The following is a 15,421-nucleotide window of genomic DNA, read 5'->3' as shown; positions in this document are numbered from 1 at the left end:
AATGGTGTGGAGAACAGAAAAATTCAAGAAAGAGCTTCCTCCAGGGTACAAGCTACTGCAATTTGGACTTGAACATCACCTGAGACTACTTGCAAGGCCTAAGAATATATATGCAAATTTAAGAAATGACCTAATTTATATGCAAATACATAAGTGAGCCTCCAGCTTATTGGAATAACCTGGTAGAGATCAACAATTTTCAGTCATGCCTAAGGATTTTCTTTCCTTGGGTTTTCAAACGCTTAAGGTTTGAACTAGGATATTCATTGTTGCTTTTATTTTTGCAAGATATGAAAGAGAGGAGACGGTAGAGTAGGGATGGCAAGAGATGAAGAAAGAAAGGGGAAGGAGGTAAGCTAAGAGCCTGCCTTTTATGGAAATCTAGAGTCTGTGACTTTACAATCCTATCCAATGTAAATATTTAGTTTACAATGATAAAATACACCTAGCATTTAGTTATTACTCCCCCTTGTGATTAGAGGAAGTTTGAGGAGAAAACTCAAGATTTGGAATAGAGAAAAAGAGGTGGGGAAGGAAGAAAGCAATTCTAAAAGATAAACTCTAAGCCAAAACCAAGCGAACAAAAACCCAATTTCCTCTCCTTCCACCAAAGAAGGAAACTTCCCCCCAGTAGCATGTTTTGATACATCATTCAGAAGCAGCATCAGTTATTTTGAACGTTTTTCTCTTCCCAGTTCAGGTGCAAACTCATGAACATAGGCTACTTATTCCTGCTTCTCAAATTATCTGATTTACCCGTTTAGGGAAAAATTCTCATCTCAGGAGGGGATATCAAAGAAACTAAACAAGCAAACAAATACATTTATTATAACCTCTCAAAGGCCCTAGTACAGTAACTAGTAAAACAGACACTGAAAAAGAGAAAAGCAACAATAGAGAAATTCAGTAGTGTTTCCTCAGTTGAAGGTAATAAAAGGAGATGCTCTCAGGCTTAGACTCAAAAAAGTGTACATTATAATGTGTTATTACCAGGTACAAACCAATGGAGTTTCCTTTTCCTTATATGTAAATAGGATTTAATACCACAACATGTATTTGTGAAAGTTAAATGAGACAAACAAGCTGGGCGCAGTGGCTCATGCCTGTAATCCCAGCACTTTGGGAGGCTGAGGCAGGTGGATCACTTGAGGTCAGGAGTTCCAGACCACCCTGGTCAACCTGGTGAAACATCATCTCCACAAAAAATACAAAAATTATCAGGTTTTTTTTTTTTTTTTTTAATTGGTTGGTTGATATTGCTTAGGCTTTCGAGATAAGACGTGCACGGGCATGGTGGCAGACGCCTGTAATCCCAGTTACATGGGAGACAGAGGCAGGAGAATAGCTTGAACCCAGGAGGCACAGGTCGCAGTGAGTCAAGATTGCACCACTGCTTTCCAGCCTGGGACACAGCAATACTCCATCTCAAATAAAAATAAAATCAATAAGTGAGACAAATCAGTTGATAGTTAATTCATTTTTTAAAAAATGTAAGATTATCCTATGTACATCATTCATTACGTAAGAACCTGGATTTGCTTTTTTTTAATGTCCTTTTTTTTTCTTTTTCTTTTTTTTTTTTTTAAGATGAGGGTCTTGCTCTGTTGCCCAGGCTGGAGTGCTGTAGCCTAATCATGGCTCACTGCAGCCTCAAACTCCTGGGCTCAAGTGATCCTCCCACCTCAGCCCCATGAGTGGCTGGGACTGCAGTCATGCACCACCATGTACAGATAATTTAATTTTTTGGGGAAGGGAGGAGAGGGGTGGGCAGAGACAAGGTCTCGCTATGCTGGTCCTGACCTTCTAGCTTCAAGTAATCCACCCACCTTGGCCTACCCAAAGTGTTGGGATTACAGGCGTGAGCCATGGCAGCTGGCCTTTTCGTATGTCTTATCTCCAAAGCCTAAGCAGTATCAACCAACCAATTTAAAAAAAAAAAACCTGACAAATTATGCCCATTATAAAGAAAACAACAACAACAAAAAAAAAACTACCATTACTATACTTTTTTTTCCTTTTAGTTTAAGAATTATATGGCCAGGTGCAGTGGCTCATTCCTGTAATTCTAGCACTGAGGGAGGCTGAGGTGAGAGGATTTCTTGAGCACAGGAGTTTGAGACCAGCACAGGCAGCATAGTGAGACCTCTGTATCTACAAAAACAAGCAAAAAATCAGCTGGGCATGGTGTTGCATGCCTGTGGGACTAGCTACTCAGGAGACTGAGGTGAGAGGATCCCCTGAGCCCAGGAGTTTGAGGCTGCAGTGAGCTGTGATAGTGTCACTATACTCCAGCCTGGGTGACAGAGCAAAGACACCATCTCAAAAAAAAAAAAAAAAAAAAAAAAAAGAGAGAATGATCTTGAGTTTACCTGCTTTACAATCTTACATCCTTAAACAGAATCCTAAATAAGACAAATGCTTAACTGCCATGAGAAATTCTATAAACATTTCCTGTTTATTTCTGTTTCCTTTTTATAGAGCTAGGTTAATATTGTGCCCAGTAAGTAATTTTAAACCACTGTAAATACCCTCTTAAAATAGCTTGTGTTTTCAGAAACTATTTATCAGGCTTCTTGATTTAAATTTGATTTTTATCTTTATATGTAATGAAATGGTCAAAGTAGTTTATAAACATTTCTTTCTCTCTCCTCTTATGATAGAATCCAGCAAGTGTAATTACTACTAAATAGCACCATGATGTATTTATTTAGCTATAGCTTGGGATCTGGGGAAGGTGATTCATGGTAAAGAGAGTTTCATGAGAAAAAAATTTTATTTTCTTTCTCTTTCTTTTTTTTTTGCTCCCTCCCCCAAACAAACTTTATTAACGAGAACAATAACAATGCCATTCTAGAGCTTACTCCTCAACTGTATGAAGCACATCATGACAATGGAACCCTTCATTTGAGAGCACCATCCATGGAATTCTCATTCATTTAACTTTAAAATGATAATGCAATGCCAGCTCCCCACCCTATCCCTAGGAAATAAGGTCTGTTTACTGACAACAGTGTGTAATTGTTTCTTCCTAGAAGACTACCATGACTATTATTTTTAAGTTGTTTCATAAGAGATGATAGTGAGGGGCCACTAAGAACTTCACAGTTGGCATGAAGATTATTTTAGGCTCAAAACCTTTGAGAATCTATAGATGCAGACAGAATCCTTCCCAAAACTTCCCTAAAAACAGAACTTCTAAAAATATGAGGCTGCCATAAATTCCCATTTCAGGGTGGGACTACTCCTAGGGGGTAGACAGAGAACATACCAAGTCTGAGTCCCTTTTGGAAAATTTTAATGCCCTAAAGAAGACAAATAGACCAATCAGACCTGTATAGATGAACATTATCACAAACTTTCCTATCATCTTCCCATTCGTTCTCCTAAAAACCCATTTGTTTTTTCCAAAGAAACCATAGAAGTGTTTCTATCCTCTCCCTTTCCCCAACTAGGTTAGGTATGTAAGCACCACATCCTAATTGCCTTTGTGATGGTAGTGATGATAAGTTACTCACCACTGAGCAGTCTGCAGGTGCATTGCACTTGTAAATAAGCTTTTTCTTCTGTTAATCTGTCTTTTGTCAGTTTAATTTGCAGGCCTCTTAAAATAAGACCTAAGTGGGTAGAGGAAGTTTTTCCTCCCTGACACAGTATTTTGCTACTTTTATTGTATCTTTTACCAACTCTAAAAAATGTGGTTACTGTTTATAATCTATTCCAGAGTCTTGACTCTAGCACTTAATAGCTGGATGAACTACTTCATCTCTGTAAGCCTCGGCCTTTTATTTCTATAATGAGGATAAAAATATTTATTTTGTCAAATTTTCAAAAGAATTTGCAATATTCTATATGAAACACCAATGTAGCAGGTTTAGAATTGCCATTCAGTCAGTGGTGACCTTTCTTATCCTTATTTTATTGGCTATTGAAATTTCTTTCTTTCTTTTTCTTTTTCTTTTTTTTTTTTTTTTTTTTTTTTTGAGAAGGAGTCTCACTCTGTCACCCAGGCTAGAGAGTACAGTGGCGTGGTCTCGGCTCACTGCAAGCTCCACCTCCCGCATTCACGCCATTCTCCTGTTTCAGCCTCCCAAGTAGTTGGGACTACAGGCACCCTCCACAGCTAATTTTTTGTATTTTTAGTAGAGACAGGGTTTCACTGTGTTAGCCAGGACATTCTGGATCTCCTGACCTTGTGATCTACCTGCCTAGGCCTCCCAAAGTGCTGGGATTACAGGTGTGAGCCACCATGCCCAGCCTGCTATTGAAATTTCTAATGATATTTCCTAAGTCTTTGATTTTGATTTTTCTTCTATTATTCAGTATTACCACTACATTTACAGTGGAGTAAAAGTCATATTGTAAATTACATGTTTATAAAGTCAAAGTTTTTACATGATGGAATAAATGGAAACCATTCATCAATTTTTTTCCTAATCAAGAACATATAAAATGTTCAACAGAAGTAAATTTGTTTCATGATAAATACAGTCATTTTAAAATGAAATGTTAATAGGTACCATAAGTATTCATGAATAACATTGTTATTCAAGGAAAAATATTAGCATAAGGAAGACATTTGGGTTTTACATGTCTCTTGATTTGAAATTATGGGGTACTTCAGATTCATATAGTTTTAGAAATGCATAATGTCCTAATACCACACATTCAACTTTCATGGGTAAAATTGAAAAAGGGACTATAAAGTTTCATATCAAACATTTAACATTATCTACTCTAAATCACAGAAAAAAAAAAAAATCCAGTGGATCTTATACAGGAAACGCAACACTTAAATTGTTTCCACTTGGCTTCTATGACTTTTAAGACTCCGATGTTTCAATAATTTTTGTCCCAAATATTATTCCATAGTACAGACAATAAGATATTTACATAGTTTTAGAGAAACCTAGTTATAGAATGTTTTTCTCAGAAATCATAGAATGTTGCAGCTTTATTATAATGAATAGTTTTTCTGGTTTAGAAATTTTAAAGAGATTAATCTTTGTGAAATATAAGAAAGGACTAAAATTGGAAAAAGTGTGAATTCTCAAAAATTTGTCATTATTTTTAGATGAGATATTCTTCAGTGGTCACAAGGTTAAGCTTTTAAGGACACAAAGCAATACTGGATAAAATTTCTCTGTCTTGTTTTTTATCTTTAAGAGCTTAACTTTGCTCTTGTTGCCCATGTTGGGATACTTTTTTTGGTTTCTGCCATCTGGAGGACAGGACTTTTGAAGTTCATTTCGTGGTTACCCCTAAAAATTATCTTGAGCAGTTAAAAGCCTTTGCAAGCTCAAAATTGGCTTCTCTAGGCTCCTTATGGGAAAAACAATAGAAATCGCTCAATGCTGTGTAGCTCAGTAGTTAAGGCTTTATCTTTTGACAATGATGGCCCAGGTTCAATTCTTGGCTTCTGGAATGATACATTTCTGGTTTGCTATTTGCATAACTTTGCCATTTATTGAGGTTTTTTCCCCCCATGGATGGCTTCTGATTTCCTGTCTTGAATTTTCTTTTCTCTAAACTGCCCATGGGGAGACTGCAAATCTTGTAAAAAAAAGAAACTCCTTACCATGTCTTTGAAGCACCTGAGAGGTTACCTTTGGCAAAGCTCAAAAGCTAGAAATATTGGCTACTTGATGTGGCTAAAGTCAGATAATACAAGATTTAAAAGGATTTATTTTTTTAAAGAGCACTACGGTTAAACATCAGCTTAATGGATAAACAAGTTATAGGTATATTTAAAAGACCTTTATGTTTTTCTCTTCTTGGATCTTGTTTTTCTGGAAAAAGGATTTTTTTTTTTTTCTTCTCAGTCAGTCGCATCATTTTTCTTTTTATCTTTTCTTTTCTTTTTTTTTTCAGTCTTGACAGTCTTAAAGCACACATGAGAGGTCCTAAGGTAACTTCTGCTAGTGGTAGCCTAGGACTCCTTGGGAAAAACAGATGAGGAGCTGCAGAACTTGTTTTGGGAAAAAAAAAAAAAACAAAAAAAACCAAAAAAAAAACAAAAAAAACAAAACTCTGTTTTCCTCATGAAACCCCAGGGAATTAAAAGCAGATAGATCGCTCTCAATATCTAAGGCTCTGTTCTGTCTTGCTTTGAGTTATCCAATGGTTTTAAGTTTTGGGGGTATCAAAAATTACTCTGAATTATGGGAAAGCTTTTACCCTTGGTGTATAATATATAACATAAAAGCACGTACTTTAAAAAATAGCTAACATCAGTTATAAAGAGATACTTAGCTCTTTTCATGCTTGGATCAGAGAATCATGCTCTCTGCCACCTGGAAGACATGGAAACATGTGCAACCCCCACTGAGAAATGACACTCCCATGGGGGATGGGCTGATTACAAAATGGGCTGACTGGCTTTGGGTTTTACCTTTAAAATTAGGAATTGCACTCTTCATCCTAGTACTCATTATTTACCTTGTAGTACGCTGTTCACTTCAATACTGTACTAAAATTATAGATGTAAGTACTAATGCCTTTGTCATGCAAGCCTTGGACCCCCATCCTGGCTCATGTGAGTTTGCTCAGCCAGGTACAAAGTGGTTTCACTCCTCTCATCTTGGGGTCAACTCCCATTCTCGCTATGTCCCCTGTCAGCAGGAAAAACCCAGAGCCCTTGATGACCTTTTCTGATCTTCATAGCCTGTACCTTAAGATTAACATGTTTTAAAACCCAAAGGGGGGATTGAAACTGCCTTTGCAAAATGATGACTGAGACAGTGAAAGGGATCTGACTCAACCAACTCCATCTTGCTTCTATCCTCCAAGCTGTTCTTGTTCACTCCTGGGCAGAGGCTGAACTAACTTTGGGAGGAACTTAGTTTATAGTTTAAAATACAGACAATAACAGCCCTTTCCCAAAACAAACCTCCTTCTTGCCTGGGGACTAGTTTGCCTTTGCAGGACTAACAACTTAGCCACAAGATTAGAAATTACAGTTTAGGAGTCATGCAGCTGGAGGCTACAAGATTCTGACCCTCCCTAAACTGCTCCTAAAGTCACTGCTTCAGATATTTTGCAGATCCTGCACTTGATGGATCAGCTGGCACCACCTAGACTGATAAACTGGCTCATCTGATCTTGTGGCCCCCACCCAGGAACTGACTCAATCCAAGAAGACAGCTTTGACTCCCTATGATTTTATCTCTGACCTGACCAATCAGCACTCCTGGTTCACTGGCTTCCCCCACCCACCAAGTTGTCCTTAAAAACTCTGATCCCTGAATGCTCAGGGAGATTGATTTGAGTAATAAAACTCCAGTTTCCCACATAGCTGGCTCTCAGTGAATTACTCTTTCTCTACTGCGATTCCCCTGTCTTGATAAATTTGCAATGTCTACGCAGCAGGCAAGGTGAACCCATTGGGCTGTTACATGTTCACCTTTACACATTTTTTTTAATGCAAAATAAACCAAGTGTCCTTGCAAGAACTATGCTCCTTATTTTATATAAAATTTCAGTGCAGCCAGTATTTTTTCTACCACCTACAAAGTGTGATACATACTTCGATTTGCAATTCAGTCTTGGCATAACCAGCAAAAATAAATATATATTTGAAGATAAAAATATAAACAAACACGTTTTTTTCTTTTAATTTCTAGAATGGCACTATTACTTAATGGTTTTATTTTCACACGAAAATCCTCAAAATCTTAGATGTAGACACTTCAGGAACTATACGTGGCTCTACATGAACTCAATGGTCAGAAAGAAGAGAAAAACATGCTGGTAGTCCCAGCTACTCGAGAGGCTGAGATAAGAGGATTGCTTGAGAGGATTGCTTGAGAGGTGCAGTGAGCTATGATCACAACACTGCACTCCAACCTGGGGGACCAGGCTCTCTCTCTCTCTCTCTTTTTTTTTTTTTTAACAGAGACCCCTTCTTAAAAAAAGAAAGAAAGAAAGAAAGAGAGAGAAAGGAAGTGAAAAACTGATTCTAGGCCAGTCAAGTGATTGATTATATATTCAGGTTTTCCAACAAGGTTTCAGATGATTAAGCTAGATTTTTGATATAGTCAATCCAGTGAAGCTGTGAGAAAAATACATATAAGATGATGAGGAGAGAACAGTAGATTACAGGAGGTCCCTGCTATTGGGGCACAGAAAATAATTCCCCAAAATATGGTGCTTTGGCATGCTTAGAGCTTTAAACATTCAAATGTCTCAGAACAAGGTCTGATGGTCTTTCTGGAAGCACTGGAAGGGATTTCTGCAGAATTTCCTTATCTGACTAAGAAAGCTTCTTTCTAAAAGAAACACAATTGTACTAAGATATCCTCCCTAGGAATCTCAACAAATATCCAGGAAAAATAAACACTGGAAAAGACTGACTTTCATCTGGTGTCCTGAGGACAGCTCCAAGAGATTACCTGGGAAGCTTTATCTTCACAATAAGTCATAACCCGTAGGTCCCATCCTTTTTCGTAAGAGAATCATTTACAAATTAATGTTTGCCTGCCAGGCCCACACATCTCTCCCCTCTGAAAAGAATATTTAAGCCTAAACTCCCTGGCCCCTCTTCAAGTGTCATGCATTGTATATGTGCATTAAACAAATCTTGTATGCCTTTTTCTCCTTTGGTCATTTCATGTTCAGCGAACATTAGAGGGCAGAAAGAATGTTTTCCCTTGGCCCCTACACTGCCAAATGCCAGTCTCGTGGTTTAGAACAGGCTCTGAGGTCTACTCAGTTGTCTAGGGCTTGAACTGGCTCAGTGCTCTTCTATATAAAGCTTAATCTGCAAGCTTTAGATTTTTTTTTTTTTTTTTTTTTTTTTCCAGCCAGCTGAAACTTGCTGCCACTCCCCCCTTCATTCTGGTTATACTTGCCTGAGGGTTAAGATATGTAAAAGACAGCAGTCTTGATCAGTTCTTGGGAAGCTTGCACCCCTAAACAGTCTCAGCCAGAGCCATGCTAGGTCGCCTTAGCATGAGGTTTCACCTACTAAACCTTAACAATTTTATTTGAGTTGGCTATTAAAATATCTTACCCCATAACCCAGACACCTTAATGAACTTTCCAGCCATTTAGGTCAAAGGTATATTCTAGAGACTATCTATTGACCACTAGTGTCCACTGGGAGTAAATCTCAGAGGCAGTCCACGCCAGTTATAAATGCGTCAATGTGGCCAGACATTGAAACTGCATTCTTTCACAGTACCAGGGCTTTTAAATTTAGAATGTTAGGAATACCTAGCCCACCTCCCCTGCTTCACTCCTGGTTATCCCCCACTTAGCATCTTTTCCTTTCTTCATCTTCATGACATTTTTTAGCTGTTGAAGACATCACCAAAATGCACGGTTTCTTTAAGCATATAGGCCTGACAGAGAAGTTAATGACCTTCTATTCTATCACCTTGTTTCCAGTGTGAGTGCCATCAGTCATGAGAATGAAACTATGAAAGTTGTCAGAATCAAAATTCTCCCTCTCTTATTTGTTATTTAAAATGACAAAGCTAGGCCGGGTGTGGTGGCTCACACCTGTAATCCTAGCACTTTGGGAGGCAGAGGTGGGTGGATCACATGAGATCAGGCATTTGAGACCAGCCTGGCCAACATGGTGAAATCGTGTGTCTACTAAAAATACAAAAATTAGTTGGTATGGTGGTGGGCACCTGTAATCCCAGTTACTTGGGTGACTGAGTCACGAGGATCGCTGGAACCTGGGAGGCAGAGGTTGCAGTGAACCAAGATGGCACCACTGCACTCCAGCCTGGGCACAGAGCGAGACTGTCTCAAAAAATAAAATAAATAAAATAAAATAAAATAAAACAAAATAAAACAAAACAAAACAGTAAAGCTAGAACTAGGAGTAATAAAGCTAGGTCGATAATATTATGACACTGACACGATCTCCTTTTTGGCATCTCTAGCCCTTCAAATAGCTTAAGACAATTCTAATATGTCTATTGTAGATTCATTCTCATACCATCCATCTCTATTAATAGTTTGTTAATATTTTCCTATTCTGTAGCATTCAGTTCCTTCCTAATCTGGCTGGTCAAATAGTTTAATTGATTCTTAAACAGTCTTTGATACTTTTTCCCCCTACAGTTCGTCTTATCACTGACTCCGTTCTAAGGTCCTCATTAGATAATAGGCTAGACATCTCTGAAAGAATCTTTTCATAGATAGTAACTTCAATTGAGAGTCTAAGGATTTCTCTAATAATGATCTTGAACATAGACATGGTGGAGTTCCGATAACAGGTTCTTATGTCCAAAGAAGAGGGCAAAAAGTTCTGCAGATGCCAGCAGGGAACATTAATTCTTTTTTGTCTGTTTGTTTTGTTTGTTTATTTAGAGACAAGGTCTCATCTCACTCTGTTGCCCAGGCTGGAGTGTAGAGGTGTGGAGTTAGCTCACTGTAGCTCACCTTCCTGAGCTCAAGCAATCCTTCTGCCTTAGCCTCCTGAGTAGCTAGGCTAATTTTAAATGAATTTTTGTAGAAGCCTGGGCAACATGGCAAAACTCTATCTCTACAAAAAAAACAGAAAAATTAACTGGGCATGATAGCACCTGTGCTTGTAGTCCTAGCCTGGGAGGCAGAGGTAGGAGGATTGCTTGAACCTGGAAGGTCAAGTCTGCAGTGAGCCATGATGGTGCCACCACACTCAAACCTGGGTGCCAGAGTGAGACTCTGTTTCAAAAAAAAAAAAAAAAAAAAAAAAAAAATTTGTAGAGATGGGAGTCTTGTTATGTTGTCCTGGTCAATCTCAAACTCCTGGTCTCAAGAGATCCTCTTGTCATGGCCTCCCAAAGTGCTGAGATTTTAGGCGTGAACTACCATGTCCAACCAGGAACATTAATTATTAAAGCCTACAAAGTACCAGTTCTTTGACTGTCTTTATTCCTCTTGGCGCCTCTCTCAGAAACCTAAGCTTCTCTTTTTGCTGTGTCTTTTGTACATATTGCTTTGATAGTGCCACGGTTAACTAACTATACCCTGTTTATGTTGTCCAATGGAGAAGTTCTTTAAAAAAAAAAGTGGTAAAAGAACACATAATATGAAATTTACGCTCAACTAATTTTCAGTGTACAGTACAGTATTAATTATATTCACATTATTGTATAGCAGATCTCTAGGGCCAAGTTTTATTTTTTTTCCAAAAAACATTGTCGCTTTACCAAAATCAAACTGCAATTCATCGGTAAAGGAAACAAAAGAATTGTGCTTATTTTAAACAGATAGGGGCATTAACATAATTGAGTATGGAATTTTACATCATATGTTATTCACATTTTCCCACTTCTCAAAATTCACAAATATGAAACAAAACATCTTATGTTTTAAAATCTCAAAGGATATCAGATTAAGTCTGTGTGCTTTAAAAAAGGGGGCTGGTATTAGGAGAAACACATTTACAGCAAAAGTGACGTGAATGGACTATTCATTTGTTTGGCCACTAATTCCATAGGGCAACTGATCATAAATTAAGTGCCTGACATTCAGTAATAGATGATTATATCTGACATAATGAAGTTATAATGGAAGGTGTTCGCACACTGCTTGACTATTAAGTGCCCATTTATTGTCCCTGCACCAGGTGTGATAGTGATAGGCTATACAAATCATCCGGAAGAAATGTCAAAATAGGCTCCGTTACTGATAAAGCACCACACATGTTTATTAATATAGCAGCTTGTCTCAGGTCTGGCCCATCTGCTCATTTAAAACAAATCTTTTCCCTATAAATATTTCAGTTAAGAGCATGACTGCAAGTAATAGTTTTAGAGCAACAGAAATGGTAAGGGAAGAGGAGAAAAAGAAAAATAGCTGAGCTTAAACAAAATATTATGTTCTTACTTTTGTCTTAGATGCGTTTAACAGAAGAAGGGGCAGGGACATAGCTTTTCATATGACATTTGCTTTAGATTAGTACTGCGTGAGTGTAGGCCATCGTAAGTGGGCCAGGCTCCAGCTGTTGCTGATGCCAGGTGGGAAACAGCAAATTTCACCAATGTTTTCAAAGTACACATTTCAATAAAGTACAAAACGAAGTACTCAATTAAGACATTCTCTAGAGCACTAGTTCATATGCATTTAAACTCATCAGAAAATATTTCAGCTGGGTAGATTTTATAAAGAAAAATAATAATGCAGATTTTTGCAAAGAGGATGGGATGATTTTTAAACTCTGAAGATATGCTTTTAAAAACTCATTTTCTGTAAGATACCAACACCAGATTTCTGTATTAACGGGGGAAAACAACAGAAGCAAAATTTAAATGTTTGCCCCTACATCCACCCCCGACACCTCGTGCTTTTTATTTTTATTTTTTTACTTTAGCAAATCAGAACTACAAGGCTAAGACATTTTCCATCTGGTATCTCGGGTTTTATGTGCTTGCATTGCAGCCTGTATGCTCTGTGTTGTGCCTTAGGATGGTTTTATCTAACAAACAAACAAGTATGCCCTAAGGGTTCCCTCTTAAATAAACAGGCACATTGAAATGAAGAACTACAATTGTTTAAAATAGTGAAACAAAGAAAAGGCAGGGACCATTTGGTGACCAGGGGTGGTTCCCACTCTATAGCCCTGGCTTCATTTATTCACTTATTAAAACCTAAATAAATTCTGGCAGGCATACCTTTCAACTTCCAGGAAAGATCTGTATCAGACTCAGTATCACATAAATCCACTAGTCATACTTTTCTAAATAAATTACATCTCAAGATAACTAACCACCCAGTGACCGAAGGGCCAATTCAATTACTTAGACAAGGCTAAAGGTCTCAGACACTCTTAAAATTATTATTTTTTTTCATCTTTTATAGACTGATAGGAACCACTTTGCAGTCATGTTTCATGTTACATGTACTTTCAAAGAATCAATAATGGGTGATCTTTAGTCCGAACATGAATTGCCCTTGTCTTCCAGAACAGTACCAACATCCACCCAAATTATCTAAATTAGGTATCAAGAATTTCTCTCTTGACATTTCCAACAATTCTAAACAATCAAGGAGATCTATTTATGCTTTAACTGCAGTCTATGGATCCATCATGTCTTCTTTATTTCCATTGCTACTGTCTTTTAGTTTGTACTCTCAAGAGCATCTTATGAAATAACCTACTAATTCTCTTTGCTCTCAATCCACCTTAAGAACTGGAATCAATATTTATATGCAAACTGATTGTATTCATGCCTTCTATGTTTGAAGTTCTTTGTGGTTTCCCACTATCTATAGGATATTTGAAATTGCTAGGTTTAGTATACAAAGATCGATTATAACCCAGGCTATAATTTCTTTTGTCAGTGTCTTTCTTCCCACTTTGCCCCACATCAGTTGGTCACACTGAAGTCCTACTCAGTACTAGAAGCAATATAGACTAACCTTGGCAATAGATTAACAGATTCACAATCACCAGTCAAGAGTCTAAAACTATTTGTGATTTAACAGAATCAATATTCAGCAGGAGAATCTGATTGTGTGGGCACAGTAAATGCAGTCTTTTCAGGGGTTATCCGTTAGCAGTTAATGCTCTTATGCTCAGCAGAGGCTTTAACCCCAGGGTATACATTGGAATCCAGGGATGTATTCCTTGAGGTGCTGCTCTTAGAGACTCAGAATTTAGTCTTGCAATTTGAATTTGCCTGTTTCCAAACTATTCTGCTACGTCTGATCAGAAAAGGGAACCCACTTTGCCCACGGCACAATAACTAGTGTGGGAAATGGAGGGGAAAGAAGGGAATGGAATCTTCGGAGAACAGAAGGGACAGGAGGGAATTCTGTAATAAAATTTTAAGGAAAGGTCACACCAGTATGATTGGATGTACCTCTCTCTAAGTCATTCTCCACTCTGTAGCTAGAGTCATCTTTTAAAAATTGAAACCACAGTATGTAGTACTCTATGTTATAAACCCTTAAGAGTTATTCACAGCTTTTAAAACAAGACCATAACTTTCTTCATGTCTTACAAGACCCCGCGTGACTGTGGTATGATTTAGGTCCCACCTAAATCCTGTGCCTATATCCCTACTCTCTCCTCTTATTATATTCCAGAAATTAGCTTATCCATTTATTTGCCTATTTTTTTTGTTTATTTATACTTTCCTTTGTCTAGAATGTGTACTCCATGAGAATAGAAATCTTGACAGACTTGTAAACTGCTCAATCCCACAAATGCCTGGCAAGTATGAGGCATTTAATTAGTCTTTGCTTAGTGAGTAAATTAGTTAACATACTATAAATTTCCTACTTCAGGGCCTTTGAACACACTATTCAACTGTAATCATGGACAACTCACCTTCATTCTTCATGCTTCAGCTCAGTGGTCACCTCCCTAGAGTGGCTTCCTTTGACTAACCATCTTATATGTCTTTTATGGCTATAATAATGATCTCTTTATAATCTTGACTGTTTAATCAATAATTTTTCTATTGTTTAAATCTCCCACTACAAGATAAAGTCCATGAGGGCAAAAATCTTTTTTCTCCTAGACATTCACTATTGTAGAGTCACATCAAAAATTAATTTGATTTAAATTCAACTGTACGCATTTAAAAAAAGTTTGAGAAAAGAGTCTATTTGCCATTTTACTCAGTGAGCACACAGCCCAGAGCGAGTGAGGAGCAGTGATCAGGTGCCCTCAGTGCTCTCTGTGTCTCTCTATACCCTCATCACATAGGTATCTAGACACCCCGGAGCAATTTTATGACATTTTTAAATTCACATTTTCTAGTATTAAGGAATAACTCATTATGGACCACATATCATGGGTAATTTAACAAATTTTTCAAGATCTTTTTTTTTTTTAGCTTTACCCTACAATTTCAGAATTTAACCCATGCATAAGATGCAACCGCATAAAAAATATTTGTTGAATAGTGAAGGACAGTTGGAGTCCTTAGGAAGAACATAGAGAAAAAGTCATGTGTAGTTTTACATAGACTGTAATAAATTTTTTGGCATATAGTTGAGATTTTTAATGTATAGCCATTCACAACTAAAATACGTTTTCATATAAAATTAAAATTGTATCATAATTAAACCAATAGGATTTAAGGAGGATAAAAACATTGAAAACTCAGTTGAAAACTGCTTTATTTGATCTTACCATATGTGAGATATACTAAGCTTTTGACTAGAGCAATAGAGTATTGCTGCTAAATTAAATTAACCAATATTTGTATAGCATTCTTTAGGTTATAAAGCATTTTCACATATAATATCATACTCAATATTTGATACTTAACCTTGGGAAGGAGATTTGCTGGAAAATCTGAGACACTGTGGCAAAGGTTTTGTCCATGGCCATATACTTAGCAAAGTGGGATATCAGGATTAAATGCAGGCATTGGTATTCATGCTGTGTACTTAACATTTGACTCCACCTAGGATATTCTAATGCCACACTTAACAGCGAGGGATATTGTTTTTTGCTGCACTCTTAAAAAAT

At 37.4% G+C, this 15,421-nt stretch overlaps 1 protein-coding gene across 7 annotated transcripts in view; it reads right to left on the bottom strand.

Moving 5' to 3' along the window:
- ADGRL3 (adhesion G protein-coupled receptor L3) overlaps positions 1-15,421 on the bottom strand; it is a 915,407-nt gene that overhangs the window by 245,349 nt on the left and 654,637 nt on the right. The window lies entirely within an intron of this gene.

Source organism: Rhinopithecus roxellana, chromosome 2, assembly GCF_007565055.1.
Source record: "Rhinopithecus roxellana isolate Shanxi Qingling chromosome 2, ASM756505v1, whole genome shotgun sequence".
Lineage (NCBI taxonomy): Eukaryota > Metazoa > Chordata > Mammalia > Primates > Cercopithecidae > Rhinopithecus > Rhinopithecus roxellana.
The sequence above is the reverse complement of the archived record's forward strand: the minus strand, read 5'-3'. Positions and strand labels throughout refer to the sequence as shown.